This window comes from Lepisma saccharinum, chromosome 14, assembly GCF_977018435.1.
Source record: "Lepisma saccharinum chromosome 14, izLepSacc3.1, whole genome shotgun sequence".
Taxonomy (NCBI): Eukaryota; Metazoa; Arthropoda; class Insecta; order Zygentoma; family Lepismatidae; genus Lepisma; species Lepisma saccharinum.
This window is the reverse complement of record NC_139242.1, coordinates 65733252-65746775: the sequence shown is the minus strand read 5'-3', so window position 1 is coordinate 65746775 and position 13524 is coordinate 65733252. Positions and strand designations below refer to the sequence as shown.

General features: G+C 38.0%; 1 protein-coding gene across 1 annotated transcript in view; it reads right to left on the bottom strand.

Annotated features, from left to right (window-relative positions):
- Positions 1 to 13524, bottom strand: part of LOC145998589 (beta-alanine transporter-like) — a 200077-nt gene that overhangs the window by 103425 nt on the left and 83128 nt on the right. The window lies entirely within an intron of this gene.

Below are 13524 nucleotides of genomic sequence, written 5' to 3'. Positions count from 1 at the left end.
GAACGAATATAAAAATACTGAAGGCAAATATTGTGTCTCCAATCACTTGAACGAGATGGAACTTAAGATTAAGAAGTGTCTTATATATTCAATATTGCAATCGCACTAACTGTTCCCTATAAGTAACAATTGAAAGGCTCGTGTGTAAAACATGGTAAGTGACATTTTGCTCATTTTTGAGTTACAATGTAATATGTGTCATCCTTCAATATTCGAGTGAAATTGCCATGTCATACAATTTGCATTGGACTCGAGAAAGATTTTTTCCTCTTTCTTTAAATTATTATTTTTTAATTTTTTGTTGGTTTTAAAGGATTTATTATATCAATATATATTTATTTGCATAATAATATTTACATTCTATTTTATGTTTTCGGGTCACTTCTGAGGATATGACTTACAATCCAAATTCTGACAGGCATTTTCCTAGCAATGCATTATATTCAGTGAAGCCTTGTGAAATTGGTAAACACAACACGAAAACAATTTATCTACAGTATAGCTTCTAATAACCTTTTTTCTTAATGAACTCAGAAATTATCAAAATGTGACTTCCCATGTTTTACAACCGAGCCCTTCAATTAATTGGGCACATTGCATAGTGGTTCGGATCCCAATTTAAACTGTAGGTCCAAGTCCAGATTACCCTATCTGTGCATAAAGTGAAATTTAATCAATCAATTAATCGGGATTATGCATTTTCAGTAATTTCCATTGTTACTAATTTTACTAGGAATGTGCCTGCACGGATAATCTGCAAAGATTTGTGATTACGCTGCACTAATTTCATCCTTATTTTTATTTAAAATGTATAAATATTTCAATGTAATGAAAGAAAAGGCTTCATTTGATGCATCATCGTGATGGACAAAGAAACCATCAGTCACCATGAATGGTAGAAGCAGAATCCTTAAGGTAAAAAAAAAGTTATTTCCCTGCCTCTCTTGGTCCACTTGCTATAACAATGAAACCGGGCAGGAATCCAAAATTCTCGACAAAGGGCTTCATAATATCCTCCCGCTTTTCGAGAGCGTGGCGCAAGAAATAAATGGGCACTGGATTCGGCTCTTGGCATTCAATCGATTCTCACTGGTTTCGGCTGGGTTGCCCATCACCACAGTCCACAGAAGATATGTATTTCTCACCGTACGTGACGTCAATCGATAGATGGAAGGGGGATGAGTGGAAATAAATGTACACAGTGTTCAGTAACAAGCCGACTGCTTCATCAGGGTCAATGTGGACAAACAGTTTCATTCGTAAAGTAAATGTACGTACAGTCATGGAAAAAAGTTCTTCCCCATAAGGCTTTAATAGGAGCAAGTAATGCAGGAGGTTAGGCAACACATATTGCACCCTTCGATGATCGGGTGATTTTGCCTGTCTTAACACCGAGAAATGTGTTCCACGCGAAGGTCAACATGACAGGAAAGCAAAGAGGGTCACGTGACTATTGGTTACATGGAGTGTTGTGCTTCTCCACGTCCCCAGTTCTTGATCCACATTGCAGAAAAAGGAGAGCTGCATGCAATATATGAAAATAGGTTGTTTTCAACTACACGCTTAATTATGATTTTCCCAATTGTAAATCTATCGGACGTGTCTCCCGATTTAGTCGGGACAGTCTTTTACTTTGAATTCCTGTTTGTCATAGGCGTAACTTGACGGGAGCAGAAAGGGCATTTGTAACCCCCCCCCCAAAATCAGGTTTCTTAAAGCTGCTAAAACAGGAATTAAATACTATGATTTGACGCGTCCAAAAAAAGTATTATATTGAAAGATTTTTTCCAAATACGTAGATAGCAATTTAATACTTTGAAAGTGTCTCAGATTTGTTTATTGTCACAACTTAGTGTGGCACAGGTCTACTACAAAAGTGGAATTTCGTAACAGAAATATGAACCCACTCCTTTTATTTCGTAGCCGATTTCATCTTGAAATTGAAATTAAGAATATTAGTTAATAATGTCATTGGTAAACAATAAAAAAATGTGTTAGACCCAATTCTTTAATACCTTATCATAATCTTTATCGCAAGTTGAAATTTTGTTGTAAGTCCACTTTATGCAAAAAAAAAAAAAAAAAGGTAAAGTTCTCACCTGTGCTTGGCGCTACGCCATGAAGGCGTATAGGGGGTGTGGGGGTAACGCCCCACACTTTCTTGATTCGTTCGTGAGTGGGGGTGATGTGACCAGCATCACGCCGTCCCACACTTTCTTGATTCGTTCGTGAGTGGGGGTGATGTGATCAGCATCACAGCGCCCCACCCTTTCTTGATTCGTTCGTGAGTGGGGGTGATGTGATCAGCATCACGCCCCTGACCGCCTTTACCCCCAGGGTTTCCTCCAGGTACCCATGTCATTCGACGCTGGGTGGGCGCTGGGGCCGCTTCCAACGTTAGAAAAGTTCCCGGGGCTTGAACCGGCCGGGAATCGAACCCGGGACCTATAGCATGGTAGTCAGACGCGTTACCGACTGAGTCACCGGCACAGATAGACTAATCTGAACTGCATACAGTTTAAAGTGGGATCCGAACCACTATGTGCGATCACCTGGTATCGTACCCCAGACCCCTTGATTACAAGGTCTTACCACTACGCCATCAGTGAGGCGCACATATAAGAGTTGTTTAACGTTGCTATGCCTCTATGGATTATATTTAGCCAGTATTCGAGCACATAGCGTCAGGTGTCATAGAATATAAGCTTCTCTTCCATGTTTATGGTTTCCTGTCTGCAGTAGAAAAACTGGCAGGTTCCCATAGCTTTTCTTTCAATAGTCTTCCAATGGTTGCATATCATATCACTCAAATTTGATTCATTCGTTTCGAACACAATCCCCGATGGCGCAGTGGGATCGTGGGCGCCTTGTAATTAAGGGATCCCGGGTTCGATACTCGGTGGAGGAATATATTGGTTCGGATCCCCCTTTAAACTATAGGTCCATTCACGATTAGCCTAACAGGACATAAAGTGGACTTCAGACACCAAATCAAGCAACTAACACAATCCCGTTATTGTCCAGATTATCGAATCCAGAACCTTCGTCGCGAATAACATAAGCAAGAAGACAACGTGAAATAACCGAACAGAAACAGAACCTAAAACCTACATCGGATAGATTGGATTAAGTCGACGATACAGCACGGGTTCTGAAATGAAAAAAGAATACGAAAGTTGAAGGACCTCTATACGCACCCACTTTTCCTCCACTCAATGGGGAAGATATCCTTCTAGCTGAGAAGCCTTTACGTAGGATTGCCCTGAGGGAACTTCAAGGCCACGACGATAAAGTGTTCTACGTGCAATGACGAGACCAAAAGATACGGCAGATAGCTGTGTTCCTCCTTATTTCGTACGCCATTGATAACTGGAACACGTAACCTCGTCTTTGGTAGAGCAGAAGCCTGCTTGCTTGCTTGCCACCACCCTTTAGTTCAGTGACCTTCGCCCGTAGTCAGCAAGAGTGAATGACTCACCATATACTTGTTGTCTGTGAGGCTACACAAGAATATATATTTCGTTAGTGGCTGTAAGTATTGTTTCATCTGCAGTTATATCAGTTACCATTTCAATAGTTTCCTTCCTAATGGTTACTTTAGTGATAAACATGTAAATTAGTTCTCGAGAGTGAACGTTTTATCTATTTGAACGGGGGATTTTTATACAGCCTGCATGTATTATTTTTTCCTGAAACAAGAAGAAATTCGAAGACGCAAAAAGAGTTGTATAAGAGTAGTTAACAAAAAGAAAAAAGAAGAAGAAATCGAAAATGTAAATGCTGAAATAAATTATGGTAGAGATCGAGTGAATAACATTTTGTCATGGGGCCTCCTCGATGGCGTAGTGATAACGTCGTCGCCTTGTAATCAGTGGATCCCGGGTTTGATACACGGTGGATGCACATAGTGGTTAGTATCCCACTTTAAACTGAAGGTCGAGTCCAGATTAGCATATCTGTGCGCCAAACCAAAACTAAGAAAGAAATTGTCACAGTGTAAGAAAATTTCATGTTCAACCACATACGAAACACAAGGGAATAATATATTGCAGGTTGGAGTTCACATCTGTAGCATCTAACCAGCACAATTATGAATCGCAACATATCGTATCAGATCCATTTTTATTATACATGTATGATAATATAAGAGAAGTAGAGGAAAGAGAAAACCAAGCGAAACACGGACGCCTTCTCCAGAATTTCAAATCTCGTTACATAAGGTTCTGGGTTGGAGTCCCGAACAGGCATGACTTTCTTGTTCTTGCCCTTTTATCTGCTTCATTTCATCATAATTCATCGTTATGGTTTACCTGCAGGGGAAGAATACTGGCAATAATTGCCAATACAAAGCCAATGACAAACAGAACAACTCGATTACGGAGGTGCCAAGAAGAAACGAGACTTGACAGTTTCTCCGTCTCTCGGTTTGTCGAATTGAAAATTGCTCTCCCGTTCTCGGTCTCGATTAGTTAAATATAGAAATCGAAAATGTATGTGAATTAATATACATGTATTTTATATATTCCGGTTTTGTAGGAGATTTCGTGAGAGATGAAATAAGTACTCTTCCATCGTATTTATTTTTATAATTTTTATTCCCTGTTCGATGATCGCGACGATAAGGACGAGTGACCATTACATGAAATTGATGACGAAATAGTCAAACACCCCCGACAAGGACGGTACTCAAACCCGGGAACTTTGGCGACGATATCGAATGTCAATCACTTAATGAGCTTGACCACCGAGCCTGCTTAATGTTGTCTCTGTCAGGTAATTCGTAATAATATCCCACATTCACTATCATTTGCTTCATAATTTATCTTATTGTTGTGATTAACCTGAATTCAAAGAATTAGTTGAAAGGCAAAAATGCAAGATTGAATGTCTCTGATGTTACTTCGTGCCGAATAATATGACGTGGTATTATGATATGAATTTATTAATCATATAATATGCCTATTCATTCCATTGATTGATCCCAATTGAGCACACAAAATATGGTATAATGTCCACTCCATGGAGGAGTGGTTAGCACAGCGCGCTACGATGCCATGGGTCCCTGGTTAGAATCTCGACTTGGGCGTGGGTGTCCTTGGTAAGTGTCCCTTCATCAATTTCATCATAGCATCACTCATCTTCATCGTCGCTATTTGCCAAAAGTGAAAGAATAGCAAATCTAAATAAGAAACATCCAATCAAATCGAACATCTCTACCGATTTAATTCTATACGGTACCGAATTCCCACTTTATTACTGCATCTTAAGTCATTTTACAGCATCTCAATTGTTTTCCGATTCGAAAACATTTAAAATGTTGTTTTGTGCAGTTGATTGTGCATTGTTTCGTTGTTTGGATTGTTTAATTAACGTCGCATTAATTAGTTTTAGACCAATCGTGACGGGGGAAGCAAGAGCACAAAGAAAGCAAAAAAGACAAGGAAGAGACCACGGCTTTCTTTAAAGATAGCATCCCGTGAATACAACTCAAGTGACTGCAGAATATTATGAATAAAATTTATTTCGCTTTTTCCTTTTATTTCTGTTTCAGTTATTTTACTTCGCTTTTCTTCTACCACTCGCGTTACTCGTGTCGGTGAGGAAGAATTATAAACTCGTGAAATGGACGATGGTACAAAAAAATATATGCCTCTCCCACGGTTCGAAACTGTCAGTACAAAATATTGTCTTATTTTTAAAATTTACGGGCAAATATGGTTTGTCACGTAGCAATTTTCGCTTATCTCTTTCTCAAGGGGTTCCATTGCCTCTCTCATGTCGTAGTGGTAACGTCTTCGCCATGTAATGAAAGGCTTCCGAATTCAATACCAAATAGAGAGGCATTTGGTTCGGATCCCATTTTAATCTGTAGGTCCAGTGCATGAACTGGACTTAAACAATTAACGTGTGGCATGTGGTCTGTGATGAGAACCATCATTTCAGCGAACCTCTTGACAATGACTCTAATATCACTTGAAAGAATAGTATTTCTTTACGAGTAGCTCTTGTCAAGAAACCAGTTCCTGAAATTTTCTTCTGGAGGCATCGTAGCACCCAGCTGTTTGTTGTGGCTGGGGCACGAGTCATGTGACTCATGCTATCAAAGCTGAATCCTTCCCGAGAACTCAGAATCACCAGGCAAACTTAAGCGAATATTTTGTTATTTGGGTTGCATAAACAACAGGCTTTAAGACGTTACGAAATTCTACGTTCCGTGGCCCAGGTATTTTTTTCTAAGACTGTACACCTAACGGCAAAAGCAATGGTGGGCGAATTGTCCATCACCATTTTCATTCAGACTGTTTTCGACAATGTGATGATCATGAATTGAAATAAAAACGTCAACATCTTTGGTAGAGTCGAATAGGGAAACATGTTTGTTACAACGCACGAATGAACAGTCAAAAGGGCGAAACATATTTGATACGACACACGAAGGGGGAAACATGCTTGTTCGACATCATTCGTGAGTCGTATCAAGCATGTTTCCCCATTTGACTATTCATTCGTGCGTTGTAACAGACACATAGTCAAAAGGGGAAACATGCTTGTTACTACACACGAATGGAGTCAAGAAGGGGATATGTTTGTTTCAAGCGTCAACTTCCGTTGAGGCCTCCCCGATGGCGCAGTGGTAGCGTCGTTGCTTTGTAATCAAGGGGTCCCGGGTTCGATACCCGGTGGAGGCACATAGTGGTTCGGATTCCACTTTAAACTGTAGGTCCAGTCCCGATTAGCCTTACTGTGCATAAAGTGGACTTAAAACACCAAATCAATCAAAAGTCAACTTCCGTTGCAATTACTTGAGAACTACTTGATGCATTACAATGTAACAAATGCCATTCTTAATGTATTTTTCCCTACTTTCAATTGCACTAAAAATAATATGGGGTTTCCATTTTTTAAAATACCTAAGGTTGTGTTGAAAATCGTACTTCCTTACGTAGTTGAACGTATTGTGTCCACTAATTTCATGAGCCCCTCTCATAACGTTAGTTTTTCAATATGTATTGTTGTTCACGAAATATTTCCGGTGGTAATTTTGGGTGACTCACCCTGTATATATCAGGAAGAAGAAAGCACGAGTTGATGGGAAATGAGGGAAATATAAGATAAAGTTGATTAAAATAGTCAAGAATCAAATAAAACACACAAGTAAATCTATTCCATGTATGTTCATGCATGACCATAATCGGAAAATTCCAATCTGAGATCACCAATCCCGGGCATCGAACCCGTACATCCCGTGAAACAGTCATATATCATACTGATTTATATATATAATGTATTATTACCTCATATTTCAATATATTTATCGGCATAAAATTTATAAATAAAAAAATAAACTGAGATTTGATATTGGGACGGAAGAAATGTATACCACCCTTGCTTGGGAAATTTGTAGAGGGCAGAAAGTGGCTTTCCTCCCCAAAGTCAAAGCCTTACTCGCGTGGAATATTTCAATAATAATAATATTACATTCGTGCCTGCCTTTTACAATATTCTATCAGTTTAACTTACTGTATTGTCGGCTCGATGTCCGATCGCGTTAAGTGGTAGACTTTCGATCTCGCCACCGATGCTTGCAGGTTCGAGTCCTGACTTAGGAATCCATGTGCTTTGTAAACATCCATTCCTCAATTTCATCTAACCATCATCATCCTCGCCGTCGCAATTAGAGAAAAGTAGCAGAAGAAACACGTAAAATAACACAAATACAAAACAATAACTTATTGTACTGTGTTACTCTGTATTGGTGGAATAACCATCAATTTAAAAGACAGAATGAGTAGCTGTCCACGCCAAATTTCCCTCCATCCAATTATAACCGGCATTCGTAGTATTAAATTCTCAACGAACGGGGAAAACCATTGTTAATATTCCCGAACCATTTTAAGGAAAAAGTCCTACGTACGAATGCCACAAAAAAAGGAAGTTTGTGTGTTCCATTGACCCACTTCATTTATACGTGTATAAAGAGAGGTAAACGTTTCATGGTTTTGTAAGTAGCGTGAAATTGATGCCAGCGGGTGGCATATTGCAACTTATTGAAATGTCCATCATCAGTTATTAAAAATCTGCCCACGCTACGGCAATGGAAAAACAACATGTTCTCCTCTGGCATCACACTCATTTGTTTTCTTTTTCAGCCACAAAAAAGTTGTCAGCTTTGCCAGAATATTACTCCTTTTTGGTATCTGGTATTTATCCTCCTCCATATCATTTAGGAATATTTCCAAGCCAGACTTTGCCATCAAATAAATTTTGAAAGTAAAGATTGTATCGAGACGAGTTAAGACTTACTTTATTTATTTAGCTACTTATTAGACAAATGATACCACACAACATTGTTACATCGAGGCGTACAGTCACGGACAGTTCTGGGTTGTAATGAATGCATTGCCTTTCAATGGAATCGTTACAACCCAGCACTGTCCGTGACTGTACAAGTATACAAATTTGTGCATGACAGTAATTTTACCACATGCAAAATTATTTTGGAGTCACTAATTCACTATACAAACCAACTTCTCACGCTTTTCTCCACTACACCCGTGAAGCTCTTTTGAAAGAATTCAGTGACATTCTTTTATACATTGAGCCTCCGGATCATTTGTCACTAGTTTTCCAAATAGGAGATACTTCACAAAGTTGGTTCTAGATATCAGTACAAAAAACACAGGTCTCGGTCTGGTTCTAATTTGAGTCACACAATATTGCAATGCAGATACTAACACCGTGGGGTATATTTTGATATTTATGATTTTATATAGGATGTTCATCAAATTTAAATTACACCATGCTTCTGTTTTTTTCTATGTTAAAGTAAGCTCAGAGTACGTGGTGAATTTAGGGATACACTTTGTCTTATGTGTACTTTAGATGTCTTAAAAACTTGGACTGAATCAACTCTATTTCTCATATGTTTTTTTGTGCAAGGGCTGCCATATTACCGATGCACGGGAGACACACAAAGTTATTAATATTGATATACTTTTCATATCTTCCCCACATCCTTTTAAGCTACAAAACTTGTAAATTGGGCTAGGTTTGTGATTGTCAACCTCCGCGATGTAAAGTCATGTAACATGGGTGGTATAGCTGGTCGTACGTTGGCCAGCATCCAATTATATATAATTTGTTTTAAAACTTTGCAGAAAGCTAGCAGAATCGACATTGGTCTAAAGCAATCAGTGTTCTTTACATTTGCCTTTTGTTCGAATGGGATTAACGTCAGTGATTTTCCATTTTTATGGGAAGGTGCGATGCTCCATTTTTATATATATTTTTTTAATTATGCTGAATGGTTTTATTAGCGGTTCGGCGCATCCCTTGACCACATAGGGAGAATGTTGTCCATCCCCGCTGCTTTTTTGGGCTTCATCTTCTTAATTGCTTCGACACAGGATGTATGAAGTTTAGGAAGCACTACGGTTTCGCACATATCCGGTTTAATTATAGATCGGGCCTGGTTGTAACTCGACCAGGTTGTAATAGAGGTAATAACTTATGGACTAATTGGTGGATGGTGTTGAAACTTCAGTGGATAGCATATGGATTGGAATTGAGAGAGCATTTGTTTCTGTTTTTTTTTTAGGAGATAAGTAAAAATTTGCCTTATCAGCAAAATAATATTATTTGTAAGTACGAAAAGTTGGATATGTGATCACAGCATGATTGGGTATAGTTTCGAGTATCAGAAGAATAACTTGTATTCATTTTAAACGAGCCGGGCTCCGTGGTAGAGTGGTTAGCACAACGCGCTACGACGACAGGGGTCCCGGGTTCGAATTCTGACCTGGGCATGGATGTTTGTGAGTGTTCATTCATCAATTTCATCATATCATCACTCATCCCAATCTTCGCAAATTAGCCAAACATTGGCACAAAAGCGAAATAAAATAAAGCAAATCAATCAATCATTTTAAACGACGATGTGCGCCAACAATACGGTATAATATGAAAAAGGTGATTGCACTATGGAGGAAGTTGTAACAAAATGCGTGGGTCTCGTTGTAACACTGTTTTATGCCATAATTGTGATTCTTACGACTAAATTTAGTTTACTTTTAGGCAAGTGACTTGCTATGAGTCTTCATTTTTATTGTGAGCCTAATACATTGAAAGTAACTGGGAATCATTTATTGAATTTTCATGTTAGATATTGTATTCTGCCTTACTTCCCTCTCTTACCTTTCTTCCATTTTCTGTAATGATATACAGGGTGACAACAAAGTATTTCCAACAGTATAAAAATGCATTACAACTAAATTATTACAGTTACAGCTGCATGGGTTGTGGCAAAATAAAGAGAAACCTCAAAGTCCCCTTTCCCCTTTGTTTTAAACTTTCACAGTGCACAGAGATCATTAAGGCGAACAACTTTCCTTAACGAATACTATCTGTTTGACGCACTAACCTCGAAAACTGGTCCTTATCCTAAATATATATGCAACCACTAAGTATAGGCTCGCAATTGCCACTTAGGTACTATTTACTTTGCAAACATTATAAGCAAATTACATGATTTATCTAATAAATAATTATTCAGATATTTTCTTGGCATGTCTGAAGAAGTCGCAATTTTATATTTGGTTTAGTAAATTGTCCCATCCTATGAATAAACATTTTGCATTAACAATACATAAGTGTTTAAACAACAATGATAAATATTTCTTGGTATTTTTTGTACATATTGTCTGTTTTACACTGGTCAGACAAGGTTTTAAATTACTTTATTCCAGCCCTAACAGCACGAAAATAATTATACGTGTTTTTGAATAAATTAATAGCATTCTTCTCTTTTCAGCGATTAGTCTCATATTTTATCATCTTTCATGACATTTAACGATTTTTTTTTTAAGGAAAGTGAGATCAAATTGAGGCATGACGCCCTCAACCAACAGGCTCGTCTAGGTACGCCACTGCCTTCAACTACTTATTGCACTGCTTTTGTATTCTATCAAACCATTCCTTGGGAACTTTAACAAAATTGTGGTGCGTTTGTACTAGTAGATTTGTAGTGCAGTTATATCAGTCGGTTCTTCCAGTAGCTTCGCCAGAAATTTCATATGCTGTAATAAACTCCACTTTGGAGTGGAATGTTTTTTTATTATTATTTTTAGTAGCCCATGGTAATGACACCACAGTCCTCTCTTATCCAGCTCCTTTCGCGAGTGTCTGGTTTCAAAAGATCAACGTACCACAGCGGAAAAAATTCAAATTCATTACATTAGTACCTCCCTTTGCATGTGCAGACTATTTAACTGAAGAACAGTCTTTATGTGCTCAGATTCATTGCTTTTAAATACAATATAATATACACGCCTTTATTAATTCGCTACGCTAGGTTTTTTATGGTAGTTCTAATATTAATATGGTCGACGTCCATGTAATCAACATGTTCAATCAGCTAGGTTCGTTCTTCGCGCTGGCTGCACTCAATCATTCTTGCATTAACTTCTAACTGAGATTTGTATTACATACAACGCACAAATTTACTTGTAATTGATCAGGATATAATAATTTTTAATTTGCGATTATACGTAATTATTAATCTTACTATGAAATAAATAAATTTACACGACTTGTTTTTCGAATTACTTTCTCCTTCAAATATATGTATTTCCCCAAAACATAGGATCACTCTTTTGACCTCACCAGCCTTTTTAGCATCGCAGATTCAGGTCTGTAGTATTTCGAAGGCCCGTTTATTGCTTATAATGATGAAAGCATCTTACATCAGGAAATGCTCATTCTGTACTCCATTTCGTGTGTTCAGTTTCTGGCATGGTTTCCTATCTGCATAGTGCAACACTAGCGCATAGATTTGGAATTCGTTCCATGGATAAATTCACCTCTCACCGTCGTTCCGTCATCCGAGTAAACAACGAATTGATCCAACCTCTATACTTCTAATAACCTATACTTATAATAACCTTGTAATTAACTTTCATCCCACGGCAACTATGCATGGATAGTGAAACAATGTGATATTGTTGGAAGCAAGTGCAGAGACAGACAACTGATTGTTAATCGAATCATGGTGATGTTAAATCTCCCCTTGAGGGTTGAGGGAATTGTTTCTGCGTGGAGAGTGGGCTGAAGCCGCTTCTGTGTTCGACACACTATCTGTCTACCGAAGAACCTGAGTTCGAATCTTGGATAGGGCATTGTCTTTGTCACTTCATCTAATCATTACCAAGGGCACAGGATTTTTTCTCAAAGTCATAGAAACTGTTATTATTATTATTGCTATTATTACTGTTATTATTATTGCTATTATTTTTGTTATTATTAGTTACAACTACTACTTTGCAAATCATAAAATTCAAATTGAATTGAAAATTCTTTGGCGTTGTATAAAAGTTCACACTCGAGTCTACCATTTTAATTGAATTGGATTCCTTTGAATAAACATCTATCACTTTGTTTTTGTTGATGAACAGTTCTTTGTCTTCTTGTACTTATCACAATGCACAGAGAACACTTAATCTGCTGTCCTTCATGGGACTTCTGATCAATGTTTTTACGTGCCGAAGGGTACTGTAAAATAATAACAACAATAGTTGTTGCAACGTACTGTAAGTCACAGAAAACAATATTTTTTTGTTATAAAATATCGCTACAATTTCACCATTCGAATTACATTAATTCTTTCCGAATTAGGGGGGTGCCAAGCGCCCTTGTCGTCACCATGATCATCGTCGCTGTAAGCTAATTATGTAGAAAAGCGACGTAAAATAATGTTTTAAGTCACAGCCGTGCTAATCTAAACTAGATCTACAGTTTAAGGTGCGATTCGAACTGGTATGTGCCTGGAGAGGATATCGAACCTGGGACCCCTTGATTACAAGGCATTACCATCGGGGAGGCATCCAGTGTGTAACGAACCTGAGAGTTTAAGGTTTTATATTTGTAAGAAGTTAAGATTTTTAAAATGTTTGTTACTTCAAATAATGTGCAAGTTGTCACAGACAACTATAGTTTAATTGATACAGTTGTGGTTGGAACTTGTATATATGTTTATAAATACGTCATAATCTGTTCGTCTTGACGTCACATTCTCATCTCAGCAGAGGAAGTGAACCCACCTGAATGTTTCTCACCTGGAGACAGACTGAGTTTGGAAAACAGGTGAAGGTGAAGAATCAATAAGAACTTGGAAACGGGGAGAATTCAAGAATAGATTTTCTGTTTTCGAGTTTTCTTCTTGCCGATAAGTTGAAAGTAAGCAATTAATTATGTAATTTGACTTTCGCTATATGTGAGTGAATTGCCCAACGTTAGTATTGAATGTTCTAGTGTTTTATTGGTAAGTGATTATGAAATATACGCGATTATAAAACTGCGTTTAACTTTGAAAACAATGTTGTGTTTCTTTTCTACCAGCAAGCCCTGATGATTTGCAAAGATTCTCATGTTCCCGACTAAAGGAGTAGCGGACTAACTTTCTGACGACTGGTGGGACGTTGCAAGTGTGGTCCTACAGTACAGTACATTTCTTAAAGAGGGAAGGCAATA